The sequence below is a fragment of the Mandrillus leucophaeus genome, unplaced genomic scaffold, assembly GCF_000951045.1.
Source record: "Mandrillus leucophaeus isolate KB7577 unplaced genomic scaffold, Mleu.le_1.0 Scaffold281, whole genome shotgun sequence".
NCBI lineage: Eukaryota > Metazoa > Chordata > Mammalia > Primates > Cercopithecidae > Mandrillus > Mandrillus leucophaeus.
Window position 1 is genome coordinate 3,392,392 of NW_012102932.1, and position 18,938 is coordinate 3,411,329.

At 38.5% G+C, this 18,938-nt stretch overlaps 1 long non-coding RNA gene across 1 annotated transcript; it reads right to left on the reverse strand.

The window, feature by feature from the left end:
* Positions 1–5,842: 5,842 nt before the first annotated feature.
* On the reverse strand, positions 5,843–13,670 carry LOC105543390. Its single transcript, XR_001006613.1, has 3 exons — positions 13,591–13,670; positions 9,117–9,243; positions 5,843–7,190 (listed from the first exon to the last, which is right to left on the reverse strand). It is a non-coding gene; the product is annotated as an uncharacterized LOC105543390 (long non-coding RNA).
* Between the last annotated feature and the right edge of the window lie 5,268 nt (positions 13,671–18,938).

Genomic DNA, 18,938 nt, shown 5'->3' on the forward strand with positions numbered 1-18,938 from the left:
CAGCACATGCTGTGTCTGTGTCACTTTACACCATTATCTCTAGAACAGGGAGCACCCATGACATCTGAAGCTCAAACTCTCTTGAACAGTTCTCAGGATCTCTGTGGCCAGGCTTCATGCTGGGCTCATTAGTGCATTAAAAGAAGTCCAAATCCACAGAAGTGAAGGTATTGATGATCACTGAGATCTCCCACCCTGATTTCCTACCTAAGAAAGCAAGTGAAAAATAAGCCCTTCCCAGACAAACCCAAAGCCCTTGGAGTGTAGGCAAATCCTCCTCTGGACACAGATACTAAAGGATTCCGAGTTGACAAGATGAATTTAGCTGGTTCTGCGTCTTACATAGTGTCACACAGTGCAATGATCAGTAGATTAGAAGCCTTGTGTTCTGTTCCTGGCTCTGCTTCCTTGGGTAAATCAGTGCATTTTTCTGGGTCCCAGCTTTCTCACCTGTGAAAATGGCCACATTCAAAGCAAGCCAGAGCATTTTCGTGTCTAAGCTTCTCCATAACTTAGTTACTCACTAACTGCTTTAAGTAAAGAAGGCACAAATTAATGTTTTACATTTTCAGGAATGTATATCCCCACCCAGTGTCATATCCCTTTTTGGTCATCTAAGTTGCTTGTTTGCATCTGAAGGCCCTGGGCAAGCCACACATGGATTTCTTTGTTTAAGAGAGGAAGCACATGCTAATCCTTTGTCTGCATAGAAGTGGATTCTAGCATAGAAGCCATGCCCCGCTCATGGGGCCTTTGTGGTGCTCTGTTGTCTACCATGAATCCTCTGATGTGTGACTGCCTAATAAGACTGTTAGCAGCCTGAACCACCTTAGTTTTCAGCGTTTGTGCCTTCTGGTTTCAAGGCTGCCACTTCTCTTGACAAGTGGTGTCTGTAAATACCCAGACCTCTGTGTCTGCCTGGATTTCTGAAGTAATGCTTTGACTAAACCATCCCCTTGATGGTCCCTGCCTCCTGGTGGCTCCTCACACCTGTCCCAGATCCTGGGAGACTGCCTCCATTCGCAACGCACTTGGTTAGCTCAGGCCCAACACCTTGGCCTGTGTCTATGACTCGTGATCTCCCACTGTCAAGATAACATGCAGATAGGATTACACAGAATGGTTCTTGACTGGCCTGAAAGAGGCTGTTCACTCAGTTGGAGGCTGAGAAGAGTTATCAATGATAATTACTAAAGCTGTATTCATTTCTTGCTATTTGGTGTGTTCTAAAGACTCTACTAGGATAAAGGAATGGAAAGGATTTGAACTTGTTCTGCCTTTCTGATTAAAAACTGGCTTAAAAAATTGCTTTAGTTTAGACCTCTGCTTAAGGTCTAGCACTGCCACCTTTATTATAGGAGGCAACTGGAGCTAAGCAAAATGAATCGGAACTGCATATTGTAAGCAAGGAATATTACTTGTGTCATTTTTGGCTGCCAACAAAATACCAGGAAAATTACAAAGTGATAGTTACCACTGTGAAAGAGAATAGGAAATAAAATGAACTTTTTATGCCTAAGGAAAAGCTTTCCATTCCCGTTATTTTTACAGGGCAGTACAGGAGCCTTCTGTGGGTCTTGGTACCAGATATCACATAAACAATCATTTACACACGCTCAGAATCCAAATATACTCTGTTCCTGGGGTCTGCCTCTATTACCTTGACAGGAACAGAGAAAGGGTTTTAATCAGATTTATTTTATATGTAGAAATTGCCTCTTTTGTCAGCAGGAAAGAAATCTAGTCAAATGGATAATCTTATAAAAAGCAACATAAGCATGTCTAGAATGAAATCACACCCTATAAGGCTCAGGCTTTCTTTCTTTTCTCCCACTTCCCCCCAGATTTACCACACAAACTTGGAAATGACCTGCCTTCTCATTGCTTAAAGCACTGACAGGATCCCACAGAAGAGGAGAAAAGTTGATGTCCAATTAAGCTCCGTGTGTGCATTCAACTTCTGTTGAGAAATTTAAAGAAGAAAAGGCTTCAGATGGTAGTGCAACATTTAACATGTCTCCATAGCCTTTCCTACTTTACTTCAGGGTCAAAATCTGTAGGGTCTAGACAGGGCATTGATGGAGCATCCTGGAACTGATAGAAGGTTGTCGGTCTGGAGCTGGGAAAAGTCCACAGACTAGGAAAATATATGTATTATTATAAGGAATTGGCTTCCATGATTATGAAGGCTGAGAAGTCTCAAGATCTGTGGTCAGCTAGCTGGAGACCCACCCAGGAGAGCCAATGGTGCAGTTCCAGTCTGAGTCTGAAGGCCTGCAAAACAGAAGAGCCAATGGTTTCAGTCTGAGTTCAAGTCTGAAGGCAGGAGAAAACCTGTTTCCTAGCTCTCAAACACCCTCATAGACACACCCAGAAAAATCTTTATCCAAATACCTGGGAAATCTCTAGTCCAGTCAATGTAACATAAAAAAATTATCCATCACATGGGAACAGTAAAGAAATGTAAGACATGGTTATACATTCATTGATTCAGTTCAATTTAGGACCAGATGAATTCACAGATGAGAAAACACACTCAGATTGGTGTGGCTCACTTGGACTGCAGTCTATTTCTGGAGAGCCTATCACTGACCTGGTCAGTGTTTCAGGCAGCCAAAGAAGGAGTTGCTTTATCCGGTCCCTACACAATGAGAAGATTAGACTGTAAGCTCCTCTGGGAGTAATGACACATCCTGTGCTGGATGAGTTCTGGCATATGAAGACACTGTAGAAAAACCTAAATCTCCTTATTTTTAGCTCTGAGCTATCTTTGTTATGTTTTGTCTAGCGGCCAGTGTGATGTTGTTTTGGAAAGGAGCAAGAAGGTGAGGGGTCAAGAACAAAATGCAAATATCTTTGAATGGTGTTTGTGATGAGCAGCCCAGGCTACTTCTAGGTGAATTGTGGTGGTCATTTTCATTGAGTAGGTGACAAGCGTCTGAACCCCATGGAAAAAAACAGAGAATTTTGCAACCAAAAATTTGGATTCAATTCCGGCTCTGCCATTTCCTACTAGTGAGATTTTTAGTATGTTCCTTAGCCTCTCTGAGGCAAATTTTATTCATCTATTAAACAAGGATAATAACACTTGCTTGTCTTCTTGTCTTATGCGGTATTTGAGAAGGTAAAAAAAAAAAAGATAATGAAAGGGATTTGTAAATATAATATAGAATGTGAAATAAATACATCCATTCCGCAAACATAACTTGACACTTGAATTAAGCGACTTCAGCTCTCAAAAATTTAATAATCTAACCTAATAACCATCTATGTGTATGCTTGTTTATGAGGGAAGCATACTCACTGAGGTCTGGGGGCCAAGGGTAAGTGGTAAATGATGCCTAGAGAAGCAACTTTAAAAACAAGGGCAATAGAAATATCCGTCTCATAGGTTAAATTGCTTTCAGATTTGGTGCCCAGAAAACAAGTATAGGAGTGGGTGGAGGGTTGGAAGAGTTTCTATGAGAAGTAAAGTAAATACCAACGATATGGTTTGGCTGTGTCCCCACCCAAATCTCAACTTGAATTGTATCTCCCAGAATTCCCACATGTTGTGGGAGGGACGGAGGGGGAGGTAATTGAATCATGGGGCCGGTCTTTCCCGTGTTTTTCTTGTGATAGTGAATAAGTGTCATGATATCTCATGGGTTTATCGGGTTTCTGCTTTTGCATCCTTCTCATTTTCTCTTGCTGCCACCATGTAAGAAGTACCTTTTGCCTCCCGCGTGATTCTGAGGCCTCCCCAACCATGTGGAACTGTAAGTCCAATTAAACTTCTTTTTCTTCCCAGTCTCGGGTATGTCTTTATCAGCAGTGTGAAAATGGTCTAAAACAACCGATTCTGGTCATCTCTGTATAACTCAGAACGTTGAGAGTTCAGCTCCCGTGCTTGTGGTCTACTTTAAAAATACCAGTCTTTCTTCTTTCATTATCACTTTCTAGGAAGTCCAATAAGAAAAACTGAAACTGGGATTAGAAAATCACTTTGACTTCAAAGGGATATTAGATGGCCTATAGTTTTTATTCATCTAATGATTCTTAGTTCAAGTATGAATATACAGATATATTTTAAATTGTCCCATTGCCCTTTAACATTAATACACAAACGTGTCTATTAGATCTAGACTCCCACCTGTTTAACAGTGAGAAGACCAGTCTTACAGATCCCTCTTTCACTATTTCCAGGAATCTATGGGCATACACACATATGTGCCTAGGCCAGTGATTTCCATTTCTTGCCAATGCTGGCCAGCTATTTCAATATATTGGAATCTCTGAAGTTAAAACTTTATTCTTAAAGCTATATTTTCATTGTGACAGCCTGCTTTTACACAGTTGCAAATTAATGGTGCCCAATATGATGGAACTGGAGCATGATAGCTGTGCCTCAGGACAGGAGATCTTGCCACTGCCCTTATAAAGTGAGTAGGGGACACTCCAGTTTTAAGCTTAGCTAGGTATTGAAGAAGGAACCCCAGCAAGGATGCCTGATCCCAATGTGCCATAGTATTTAATGCCATGATATACTTCAATAGATATACTTACTTTTTTTTCTAGGTGAGCAAACACAATGATAGGATGCCAAAGTCAGGATGTCTATGATATCCTCCACCACATTTAATTTAGACCCTTTACTCACCTACAATTCTCAGGCTTGCTTCTGGTTTAGATTTATTTATTTTTTTTTAGTGCAGTCATTTTTCTAAATTTATTTTTAATTGACAAATAATGGTTGTGTCTCTTTATGGAGTACAATGCAATGGTTTTATCTATGTATCCATTGTGGAAAGATTCCATCAGACCAGTTAACACTTTATCATCACTTCACCAACTTACCATTTTTTTTGTGGTAAGAAATGTTAAAAATCTATTCTTTTAGTAATTTTGAAATGTACAACATATTATTAACTATGGTCACCATACAGTTGCAATAGATCACTTCTCCAGTTTAACTGAAACTGTTCTCTTTGATCAACACCTTTCCTTTTCCCTCCCTTTCCTCCAACTTTGTAGCATCTGGTGACCACTTTTCTGCTCTCTGCTTCTATGAATTTGACTTTTTTAGAGTCTACTTATGAGATCATGCAATATTTGTCTTTCTGTGCCTGGCTTACTTTATTTAGCACACTGTCTTCCAGTTCCATCCCTATTGTTACAAATTACAGAATTTCCTTCCTTTTAAGGTTGTACAGTATTCCACTGTGTCTACACCACATTTTCTTTATCCATACATCTCCTAATGGACACTTAGGTCGCTTCCATATTTTGGCAATTGTAAGAAATGCTGAAATGCATCAATTTACTTTTTAAAGATTTATCCCCTCTGTTGGGGTTGTCTCAACATATCTGGTACATTTGATGACTGTATCCCAAGGGTTAACAGGCTTTAATTCAGCATGTTCTTCAGAGGCAATGTAAAGTAATGGATGAAAATAGATGTGCAGGTGATGGGGTGTTGCCTTTCTGTACTCTACTAGGTGAGCCCTAGCTCCAGCCTAACCAAAGCCCATGTTACTATTCTCAAACCACTTTAGGGTTCGTTTTCATTTTTGGACACAGTAAAATCTCTTTTTGTTACAGGGTCTTTGCACTTATTTTTTTCTCTTCTGGGAACCCTGTCCCCTGATGATTGCTCAAGTCTCAGCTTAACTGTCACCTCCTCAGAGAGGCATTTTCTTTCTATTATATTACTCTATTTATTTATTCTTTAGCACTTTTCATAGTCTGCATTGATTTTATTTCCCTGTTCCCTTGTTTCATGTAAGAGCCACAAGAGCAGCAGCCTTGCCTGTCACCACTGTATCCCAGGGTCTAACGTCGTGAAGGGCAGAATACATAATAATAACAGTTAACATTTATTGGGCACTTACTATTTGTAAAGTACTGTACTAAGTACTTTTACATCTATTAACTCACCCAATCTTAATTTGCTCCTTTTTTACAAATGAGGAAGCTGGAACTTGTAGAGGATTTAAGAACCTAGCCACACATTAAGCACTTGGTAAGAGATGAAGCTATCTATGGTTTGGTGACTCCAAGTTTTCAGCTTTACATTGTTCTGCCTCTCCTCATCTGCTTCTGCAGGCGGTCACGATAGCACAGATCAAGGTCATGCCATGGTCCCAGTACCTTTTTTCTTTTCAAAAGTTATCTCAAGTTATATTCATTTGCCTTTGAAGAAAACGTACTATGTTCCCCTCTATCTAGCATGATGTCTTACATTGGGGGACTATGTCCTAGGTCACCAAAGGTGTCAAAAGGCTTTTCAGCCCTGGCTTTCCAGATCTGTGCACATGTATCCTCTCCAGAATGACCAGTCACTGGTAGGAGGATGGTCTTGCCTCTCTTGCTCATTCTACAGTCCACAGACTACTGCCAGAGGCCTTTTTCCTCTCCATGTGTGAGCCTTCTTATTTCTCTCATATGGGTGGTATCTGTTCTGATGTTACAAATATTTTTTTCTCATTCTCTTTGTGTACACTCTGTGTGCTGATTTTTCCTCAGTGGTTGCTGCCATACTGACGCCAGCTCTCTCTGCACTTAATGCCCCCCTCTTACTCCACATGAGATGGGGCAGCCAACTGCCCAGACTTTAGAGGGACTCAAGAGAGATGGTTTCTTTTTTACCCTGTGATACCCTTTTTCCATTCCCCAGTAAGCTGTTCCTACAGTGCTGTCTCTGGGGGACATGTTGCTGCTCTTGCCTGGAGCTGCACTGGTTACTTGGTCTGGGCTCATGTACAGCTCTAATTCAATTTACAACGCAGTTACATAACTGTTCCCAGTCTCCAGTTGACCTTGATGTCAAGCAGCGGTCAAGTTGTACCAGCCCAGAGAAAGGAGGAGGAATCTCTGGTCAGCCCTTGAGAACATTTTAGCTGGGGTTCTGGAATGGAATGTGGCACCAAAAGGCCAAACCAGACCAGTAAATTCTTTGGAAGGTTGAAAAGCAAGTGTTGTTGATTTTTGTAAGATGGATGCTGTTGACTTTCAGGGCAATCCTGTGTCACTCAGGATTGTGTTCTTGGACCAAAGATGAGGGTGCTGTCCTCTTTTCCCATGAATCACTGTAAGTGGATGAGCCTTTCAGTCTCAATGGGAAGTGCTCCTAGGACTGTCTTGGCTTGGAAACGTCTCAAGGACAAACTTTTAGCACATTCTTTTCTGAAGAGTTCTGGTTCTACTCAGTTCTAAACAGTGACAAGAATAGCTAAGTCTTTCTTCTGTTCTTAATAAAGCGAGGAAGCCAGGGGTTTCAGGGAAAAAAACAAAAACACAAACTAAAGCCTGGGCAAATCGGTCAAAATTTCAGAAATTCAGTAGTATGAAGACTCTCTAGGAGCAAGTACTCTGTTTATTTTGTTCTCTGCTATATCTTTACACCATGAATAATATCTGGTATGGACTAGCCACTCAGAGAATATTTGTTGGATGATTCTATAATAGGATTTGTGGATTGTGACAAGTGATCTTTTTCTAGTTAATCTGGCAAAGGCTACCATACTAGAAATTTTCAGAAGTCTGCTTTACGTATTTCAATCATATATGTGTCTGTGCAAATACAATGCTAAATAAATATTCTACAAATGTATATATATACAAATGTCTATATCTATCATGATTAGTGATCATTAACTGGTTACTCATCTATGATAAGCACATTAGTAGATTGTGCCTGGATTTAAAGATTGCCTTAAATAAACACCATTCATTAATACTAATTTGACTATCCTCATTGACAGAACTAGATTCATGGGACTTGTGAGATTTATGCAGTTACAAAAGGTTTCTTCCTTAGAAGAACCTCATACTTGGTTTAGTGCTCTTCAAATTCATAATAATTTTTGAACAAGATGACCCTATATTCATTTTACACTGGACCCCACAAAGGTAATTCTGCCAGAAGTATAGAGAGAGCAAGTGTAGAAAAATACTATCTAATATCACCTTTTATATGCTAACAGCCCTGAGTGAGAACAGTTGCTTACTGACTATGGCAACAACTAGGATAACATGTGGTATGGTTTGGCTGTATCCTGACCCAGATCTCATCTTGAATTTTCACATGTTGTGGGAGGGACCCAGTGAGAAGTAATTGAATCATGGGGCAAGTCTTTCCCATGCTGTTCTCGTGATAGTGAATCAGCCTCATGAGATCTGATAGTTTTAAAAAGGAGTGTTTCCCTGCACAAGCTCCTCTCTCTTTCCTTGCTGCCATCCACATAAGATGTGATTTGCTCCTCCTTGCCTTCCGCTATGATTGAGAGTCCTCCCCAGCCATGTAGAACTGTAAGTCCAATTAAACCTTTCTTTAGTAAATTGCCCAGTCTCGGGTATGCCTTTATTAGCAGTGTGAAAATAGGCTAATACATCATGCATATCAAGAAAGGATTAATCTACTACTAATTCAAGACATTAACTGATTAATTAACTTTACTAATGACAAATGCATCACATATATATTCTTTCAAACAGAATAATCCGAGTATAATTTGTGAATTCACTGGTAGCTCTTCTCTGATGTGAACTATCTCTGCTTTAACAATCTTTGCCTTCCAAAATTCAATAAATTTAAGAGGCCATAAATGTTAATAAATCATCCATATTGCTTATCTTTTTTGACAGCACAGCCATTCTCATTCCTGAAAATTCCTATTGTTTGGTCTGTATCACATTTTAGTGCTTGATCAAAATCAATTCTGAATTTGAATACATGCTGCAATCTAGTTCTTTTTAAGGGGTTTCCACATCAAGTGATTTTCAAAATTTTACTCCCCAGAAAATGTAGATACGGCAACATATATAATGCTAATTTTTAAAATATTACGTAGCCTGACACTAGGCACATAATAGCCAATGAGTAAATACCTAATTAAGTAAATTGAACTAACAATGAGAAATTTCCTACTTACCATGCAGGAACATACACATAATAACTTTCATGTATCTTTTCTTAAGTAAAGGTTAAACTCCTAAACAGCTGTTTTTGCTCAAAAAATTTTAAAGTTGCCAAATATTAGATGGTAGCCTATACATGCTGCTTATATAAAAACAAATTCAAACCTCTTTGTATTTTTCAAAATAGAAAACTGAAGAAATTTTTTAAAAAGTCAAACCTTTGAAACACATAGTGATCTTAGGTAGATTTCATTTTTCCAACGTTGCCTCATTTCAAAGCACACCAACTGCTCCAGCTTAGCTTTGCTGAACCATTTAACACCCACTTGCATCTCAGAAAGTTTCCTGTGTTTATAATTACAAAGGATATTTCATGACAACCTGTTTGTTGTTTATTTATTTATTTATTACAAACATTGAGTCACTCAGCACTTTGGCTGAGAAGAGCAGGTTCATTCTCAAGCACATCTTGATACATAACTGAAGTTGTTGCTTTAAGTCAAGCTGAGGCCAGATCCTCACAGCCAGACAGTTCTTAATTGCTTCATTTTTGAGATAGGGATTTTCTGAAATATATTTTCTTGCAGAGGAGAAAAGATTTTAAAACTTTGCTTTCACTTCACACTGGGAACAAGGAACAAGCAGATGGAAAATAATGAGTTTCTTCAATACTGTCTTGGCTGGAGAAATATTTTCTTAGACTCCACCTTTTTCTACATGTGCCAGCAACACCAAAATCCTGTTTTCCATTAGTTTGATTCTTGTTAACTACACTTCATTCCTCTTTGGGTAGAGTAAATCACAGATGGAGTGCCATACCATCGTGGTGCCCAGATAGAAAAAAATGTTCGCAAACTTTGACATCGATAAAGAATCTAAAATTCAAACTCATACCACCATATGCATCCTAGCAAAGAGAGTAATCATTTATACTGTTCTTTTGAAAAGAGACTAAAGTTTTTCATTTAAAATTTCTTCATTAAAAAACATCTCCATTGAAACACAAAACTAAAACTAAAAAAAACAATGAAATAATGACTTACCACTGTAAGTGGACTAAATTAGAATAAATAGTATCTGAAAAGAATCAACTCAAAATGTTTAAATAGCTATTAATTTCATCATAAAAATAATCTTAAGACTGCATGTACAGGCTTAAAGGAAAAAATTAGACCAAAGTGGAAAGCAGAAGGCATCTTAGAAGCATCTACATCTCCTATCATTTTCCACAAGGAAATTGCATAAAAATCCTCTCCTTGAGAAAATTCAATCCTCCACATGCTATAGGAAAGTAACCCTCTTTTCTTATTTTCAAGTTTCTCAAATTGGGATCCAGTTTAAGTGGCTTCTCCCAGATCTTTCAGGTTTCCCTGGTTTTTAAAACATATTATCCCCATGAATGTTCTTCTTCATTCAAAACATGAAACACTTTCAGGAAATCTACATACATCCAATAACAATTACATAAGTAGGCACTCATTCCAAAGAGGAAAAGAAAAAAGAAAAAGAGAAGCTTAAAGGGATTGGCTAAAGTGGGTGATCTACTAGGATGCTGGGAATAAGTGATTCTCTGGTGAAACGCCTCGAACACATTTTTGTTTTCAGTGAGCCGGAAAGCCTGAAGGGGGTTGACCTGAGGAGGATGGCATGAAAAAGTGATAAAGTGAGCAGGCTGATACCTGTCCAGTATGCAACCCTAACTGCTGATCAATGATCTCTAACAAATCATTTGGAAGAGTTGGTAACTTATCCTCCAGTGTAATTTTTCAAAGACACTGATGTCATTATGGGTAAATAAGAATTTGACATTGAATAACCCCCCCCAAGACTTAGGGAAGTGAAATGGATTATGAATGACTGTCTCTGTCTATTTTCTGCTGCTATAACAGAATGCCACAGACTGGGTGATTTATAAAGAAAAAAATTTATTTGGCTCATGGTTCTAGAGCCTTGATTCATCTAGAGGCAAATATTCTCCAGCTGTGAGCCGTGAAATCAAAACAAGTTATCTACTTTCAAAATACAGTGATAGGACAGGCGTAGGATAGATATTTCCATTCCAAAAGGAAGAGATAGGCAAGAAGAAAGGCGTAACTGGTCTCAAGTAAGTTCAAAGCCCAACAGGGAAAACAATATTAAGTGTTAAAGCTGGAGAATAATGTCCTTTGACTCCATGTCCCACTTCCTGAATATATTGGGGTGGGAATTAAGCCCCCAGGGCCTCACATAACCCCACCCCCGTGACTTTGCTGAGCTTAGCCCACTCGGCTCTCAGGCATTGGAGTCTCATGCTTGCAGCTCTCCTAGGCTCACATTGCACATTGACAGCTCTACAGTTCTTGGGTCTCAGTGGCCGTCCCAATCGTAAAGCTCCACTAGGCATCACAGTAGTGGGGATTCTTTGTGGTGACTCCACTCTTGCAGCAGGTTTCTGCCTGGGGCCCCCAGATTATTCATGACATCCGTTGAAATCTAGGTGGAGGTAGCCATGCCCCCAAACCTCTTGCATTCTGCAGACCTACAGACTGAACACCATATGGATGCTATCAAGGATGGATTACTGCTTGCATGCTCCGAAGTGGCCTATACTATACTTGGGCCTGCTTAAGCCCTGGCTAGGACAGTCAGGGAGAACTGCACTGGAATACAGGGAGGAGCAGACAACTGAGTAATCTCTGAGGAGAGAGCTCATGAAGAGTGCCCTGGGCCTGTCCCCTAAAACCATTCTTCCCTCCTAGAGCTCTGGGCCTGTGATAGGAGGGCAGCCTCGAAGAACTCTGAAGTGCCTTCAGCATCCTTCTCTCATTGACTTGGTTAATAGCACCTGGCTCCCCTGTATCTATGGTGATCTCCTTACCAAATAGTTGCTTGGCTACACTCTTGATTTGCTCTCCTAAAGATGTATTTTCACTCTTTACATGGCCAGGCTGTGAATTTTCCAAATCTTTCCATTCTGCTTCTCTTTTAATTATACATTCCATCTTTAAATCATTCTTTTCCTCTCACATTTCACTGTATGTGTTTAGAAGTAGCCATGCAGTGGCCTGAATGGTTTGCTGCTTAGGTATTTTTTCTACCAGATATTCTGTCATTGCTCTTAAGTTCTTTCTACATTCTATAAAGCCTTCAAACATACACACAATTTTACCAAGATTTTTGATACTTAATAACGAGGATGGCTTTTACTCCAGTTTCCAATACCTCGTTTCTTATTTCTGTCTGAGGCTTCATCAGAATGGCCTTTAACTGCCCATATTTTTATGAACATTCTGGTCACAACCACTTAAGTAATCTCTAAGAAAATTCAAATTTCCTTATAATTCTCCTTTTCATCCAAACCCTCACCAGAAATACCCTTAATGTTTCACTGCAATACAGACTTTTTCTTGCCTGATTCTCCAAATACTTGTAGCCTCTACCATTACCCAGTTCCAAAGCTGCTTCTACATTTACAGGCATCTCTGTTCTAGTAACAGCAGCCGCATTTCTCAGTACCAATTATCTGTTTCACGGGTTAATGAGTGATTCTTTCCTGTTGAGATCTGTGTTTGCAAGTATCTTCACATCGTGAAGTGTCTCACTCTTAAGGAAAATAAAAAAGCTTACAAAGTTTTTAAGGGCACTTCACCCCCCAGATAAAAGAAATATATTGTATTTTATGATAAATGAAGGGCATCTGCAACCTGTATCTTACGCAGGGTGAATCACTGGACTCATGTTTTTAAAAGGAAGAAAAATGGCTTGAAAGGAATTGTTTAAGAGTGGTAAAGTCATTTACAAAAGAAAACCAAATGAAAAATCAACCAAATTACATAGAGTAACTCTGCACCGAGTAACTAAGTAATCATGGTGTCCAGGGGAGCCTATCTAGCTCTTGGTTTTCTGTGGTCTCAATAATAGGTAAATAGAATCTTAGAGAAAAAAAAGACTTGTCAGGTGTATTTTTGCTTGTTTTTAACAAAGGCAGAAGTGCACTCAGGAGTCCTTAATTGAATTCACAAAGCCAGGCAATATGTTTAAATGTTATCATTGTAAAGCTATATTAAGTATCAGAGCAGCTTTTTGAAGTCAATATTTTTAAATAAAAAATACAATTTAAAGAGGATCATGGTCCAGTGGTGAAAAACCAGGCCTTTTCCTTACTCCAGCTATTTAGCGCAGAAAAGTTTATGATAATTATTAGAATGACAGGCAATGATGAATTTCTACTATGCAACATGTTAGGAAATGATGACTGCTTTGGAATTGAAGAACTTTAGAATCAACCAAGAGTTGTGCAAATACAAGGCCTTGGCTTCAAAAGGGAAATTTAGTTGTAATCAAATCCTGCTCCTCATTGTCCTTTTTGACTGTAGGTCACAGGGCTCTATTGGAGATGATGTTGTGCCATCACTCTAAGACATTCTACTATAACTTACTGAGTACTAACTAAGTTTCAGTTCATATGCCTGGCCTCCTGGGTCCTAAGACACAGACCCAGACCACCAGGAAGGTGCAGCACAGTATATGGTGACTGCTAAACCCCTCACATAAAACAAAACAAAACAAAAAACAAGTAATTATTGCTAAGCAAACATGAGCTTTTAAAAAGACTTTTATTATACAGAAAAGAATATAAAAACACAAAAAGATACTAAAGCCTGGTAAATATGTCCATTCTGAAAAAAACGAAAGTTATATTTTAAAACTCACAGGGAAAGCTCTACTTTGGTTTCAGTCATCATCTTTGGAAGAAAAGGAAGTTGGATTTTTCCATTAACAACTCACGGTGCCTTTCTCTCCATCCTGGGTGGTGGCCACGCCACTGTCAGCCTCTTCACACGACTCAGCAGTGGTCAGGGTTGGCCCTTAATGCTGAATTTGGTGTGGCGCTTTCAACAGACTCATTCTTTGGCAGATATCCTGCCACACAGAGAGAACTTTTTGACCAGGTTGTAGCAATTTTTAATAAAAGGATAAACATAAACGGAACTCTCTGTACTTTTTCATTATAGAAATAGTGTTTAGTACTCAACTGATACATTATACTCTTTTCTGAATTGCTCTGCAGGAAGCATGTTTAAATATGATATCTGGGTCCCCAAATAGACAGTACTAATGGCTTCTGATCAACTCTGAAGCTGAAAGGAGACTTTGTAGAGTCTTGCACAGCATCACAAGTAGTGTGGTGCATCCCTCATCCCAATGTGTTAATAACAATAGAATTTAGAGTGTCTAACCTGAAAACTTTCTGAGAACAAATGTTTCCTATCTTAATGTCGGATTTTTCACAAACATCCTATGTGCATGTCTATCCTATATGGACATCTACCAGGATGGAAGCAGGAAAAAGTGCAGTAATTAAGGGGAGGCTCAGACTGGGAATGAACATGCAGAAACTGAGATCTAGAGCCAATAGCTGAAAAGTCATTTGGGGCAAATGGCCAATCTCAAAACAAAGAAGAAGAGATGAAGTTAGAGAACTTGTGTTGTTCAAAGGAAGGAATTGACCAAGGACTAGCTAGCTACTCAGGATTCATTTACTCACTCACTCATTCACTCAGTCACTCACTCATTTAGCAACACCGCATACATATACTGATGGTGAATAAAATGCACCTGAGCTTTGTCTTCAGGTAGTTCTCACAGGCCACAGGATGAGAGGGCACAGACAAGCCAGTAAGGCACACAATGGTGAAATAGAGGCTATTACAAGAACTCATGTTGTCTTAGCTATGGAAATGCCCCTATATTTCTCCTAGACTTATAGGAACCAACTCTCTGCCCTTACCGCTCTCACATCTACCATTTGAGACTCAATGAGATACAAGGCACATGGGATAGATATATTCAGATACCTGGCATATAAGATAAAGTGCTTTCTAATCTAAAATGCATTGTACATATTCTAATCTTTCCTTGTTGCTTCAGAAAGCCAGGTCTAGGAGAATACTGCTTAACAATGGGTTCAGTGTGTTTACACCTGTTTCTCAATGGGACGTAGTGATTCAATAAAAAAGAAAGTGACATTCTTTGGTTTAAAGCGTCCAGGAAAAATTAGACTTTAGTGTGTATTTTCCCTTGATCCTTTCAGAAAATTTACAACTCATCTCCCATCAGTCAATTCAGCAATAAGTCCTAAGGAGTCTCCCAACAAAGCATATCCTAGATCCCAAATGTTTCTCTTCCCACACTGCAGCCACCTTCACCTAAGACACCATCATTTTGCACCTGGACTATTGTGGTAGCTTCATAACTGGTCTACCTGCTCTCCCCGTGATTGTCTCCCCAGGTCTCCATGCACTTTTGAGTGAGGAATGAGCTTGTGAAAACATAAATCATACCACATCAGCCTCTGCTTATAAATGTCACATAGCTTCTCACCAAGTAGAATATCCCTACTGGTATATGCAAAGCCCTACAGAATCAGTCCCAGTCTGTTTTTCAATCTCTGTCATAAGAACTTCCTCTTTACTCAACTGTCTGTTACTTCAACGTAAACATTCCTACCTTAGGGCTTTTCTGATATCCAGTCTCTTTTTCTAGAATATACTTCCCTTAATACTCAAATGGATCCCTCTTGTCATTTGGGTCTCAGTTTAGGTGTCACCTCTTCATAGAGATTTACCTGATTCCCTAATCTCAGAGAGTCACCCAGTTGCTGTTTCATTATCACCTTCTAATTATCTATAAGCACTTAGCACTATTTAGAATTTTTCTTAATTAAAAAAAAATTATTCCCATTTTCATAAGATTGTAAGTTCCATGAGATTAGGGACATTGTCTGCCATTTTACCTACTTGTTTTGTATAATTTGTAACAGGAAGAACTTAGAAATAGAAAATTTGTAAATATATTATAAGCATTAAAACATTTGCAAGTACCAAAGTGAATATTTCTGTGAAGGAGATCTAGTTAGATGTGGACTCTCATCATGTCATTGGACTCTCCTTGGGGCAGTTAGTATATCACACATGAATTATTCACTTATGGGTCAGGCACTTAATTGCTGTCTGTTGAATGACTAAATGTTTTCCTGTTTTCAGGGTACTGAGCCAGTTCCTTTCAGGTTGCAGGAACATAGTTATGCTTAAGTTAATTTACCTATTGAGCATATTATGGGAGAATAGGAGACCACCCTATGAGCTGCCCAGCCAAGCCACAAGGACCAGAGATCATAAGAGTTCATAAGATGCCATAGCACCAGCCCCATGACCTGAACTCTCCTCAGCAGAAGACCTATATTGGTTACTCCTCCAATGCTCAGCGACTTGTTCACCCTCTTTGTTGCCAGAGAGTTTGCCACTCCTGCTGACCCTCTTCTTGAGAGTCCTGAATTCAGGCTTCCTGAGTGAGGACCAGGTTGGGGAAGTGCTGTCACAGAGGTGCTGATTGAGGCGTCTTCTCAGGGCACTGGTTCACCTCACTCAGCCTTGAAGTCAGTGCTCATCTTCCATGCAAATACTGAGACCAGGATGGCCTGGTTTCTTCCAGGAATGGGTCCTCAAAAGAGCACTGTGTGCAATACAGCCATTCTGAGCCTCCTCAAAAGGGAGAAACATTTTTTGTCCAGTAATTCCAGTAGTCTGAAGAAACTATTGGAAGTTCTAATATATATAAACATAAGAATGGATAAGGAGGCCAGAGATTGGCCAACCATCAAAACTATGGGGCAAATATATTCAGAAGGTTAATCCCAATTCTAATCATTTCCCAAAAAGTACTATCAAATTGTGTATATTTGACCAAGATTTTTTTTCAATAAAATAAGTTGTTCAGAAAATACTTAATAAAATTAACTTTTTAAAATCTTTTAAATATTACCTAAAAATCCATATGCAGGCCTGAGTCCCACATGCACAAATATGGTTGTTACAAACTTGAAGAAAGTGAATATAGAATTATTTGTAGATTTAGGCAATAGCGCTAAATTTCCAGTGTTTCCAGTTTAGGAAAATGATGCATTTGTTTTAAAAGATTTATTTCAATACAACCTCAACAAAGGGCAGTTTGGCTCAGCACTTCTCAATTAATGTGCATATGTGAGCAAAATTGTATCTACAAGGATATTCATTGCATTATGGTTTGTAGTAGCAAAAGTCTAGAAATAGAAAGTCTCATACCTAATTTATAAGAATCTTAAAGTCTTATAAATAAGAGACAGATGAAATAAATTACAGTACACTTGTGAAACAGAATACTCTACAGCTATTAAAAAGAAGAGGGTTGATTTATATATGTTGATATAGCAAACCCTCTAAATATATTAAAGTGGAAAAGCAAGGTATGGAAATATGGCCTATAAGGAGAAGACCTAGCTGTCTAGGGTGGGAGAGAGGTTTAGTTTCCAATCTATAATCTATTTTACTGTTTGATTCTTAAAATTATATTTATATGTTGCTTAAAAAAACAGAAAAAAATAAAACTTTATTTTCCTACCAAGCAAAAAATGTGTATAATAGCTTTCCATTGTCAATGAAAATAGTCAAACTGTGAAATATTTACAGAGGTTTATTCTGAGCCAAATATGAGTGACCATGCCCGAGGCACAGTCTCAAGAGATGTTGAGAACATGTGCCCAAGGTGATTGGATTACAGCTTGATTTTATACATTTTAGGGGAACATAAGACATTAATCAATACATGTGAAGTATATATTGTTTTGATCTGGAAGGGTGGGACAACTCGAAGCAGAAGGGGATGGGGGCTTGCAAGTCATAGGTGGATTCAATGAGTTTCTCATTGGCAATTGGTTGAAAGAGTTAAGTTATTACCTAAGGATCTGGAATTAATAGAAAGGAGTGTCTGGGTTAAGATAAAGGTTTATGGAGACCAAGGTTCTTATTACGTATAGGAAGCCTCATAGGTGGCCACCCAAAGAGACAATAAATGGCAAATGTTTTCTATTTAGACCTTTAAAAAGTGCTAGACTCTAGTTAATCTCTTCAGGATTGGGAGGGCCTGGAAGGGGAAAGATCCAATTAATAGAAATGCTTTATGGATGCAAATTTTCCACACAAAAGATAACTTTGCAGGATCATTTCAAAATAGGGCAAAGAAACATATTTTGGGGTAAAATATTTTGATTTCCTTCTTTATCTGTTATGTGATGTTATACCAGAGGCATTGGGCTGGGAACCTTTGAGACGGGGACTCAGAGTCGGGTTGGCATTGGTATCTTACTGCTACAAAGAGTCTGTTCTATCAGTCTAAGATTTTCTATTTTAATTTTAATGCTGGTCAGTTGTGTTTAAACTCCACAATGAAGAGAGTACAATGAGGCATGTCCGACCCCCATCTTATGTCATGGCCTGAACTGGTTTTTCCTGATCTTTGGAATTCCCTTGGATGAGAAGAGGGGTCCATTGAGTCGTTGAGGGGCTTAGAATTTTATTTTTGGTTTAGACCTTTGAGTTCAGAAGAAATAGAGAAGAAATCTGAATATTCGGTATCTCTTGCATTGAGAAAAGTAAACCTATCTATACCTAAAGAATTGACTGAGTCTCTGTCATTTTACCTACTCAGCTTATATAATTTGTAACAGAAAAAATTTAGAAATAGAAAATCCCTAAATACATTATAAGGATTAAAAGCATTTGTAATACAAGAAAGTACTTAGTACCAATGTGAATGTTTCCCTGGGGGAGAACTAGTTAGACATGAATTCTCATCATGTTATTGGGCTCTTCTTGGTAATTTAGTATATGACACATGAATTACATAATTCTATACTTAATGTAAAGAATGCTATACAATCTTGTTTTACTTCAGCTATTATGAAAGAGTAGGCATAGAATAAAAATAACCGAGATATTGGGCTTACACTGCTTACATGATCCTCATCAATTTTTCTTTTCTGCCTTCATATTTACTTGTGTTAGCGCTGGTGACTGCTTAATGAATTAAGAAGATAGAGCATTAAAGGTAAACTCATGTTTCCAGTCAGGATAGAATTATAGATTCGTAATTTTGTTATTCCAAATATTGTAAACATGTAACAATGATAAACTTAAAAAAATTTTTGAAAACATAGTTATGATTTTAAAATATGAGACATTTTC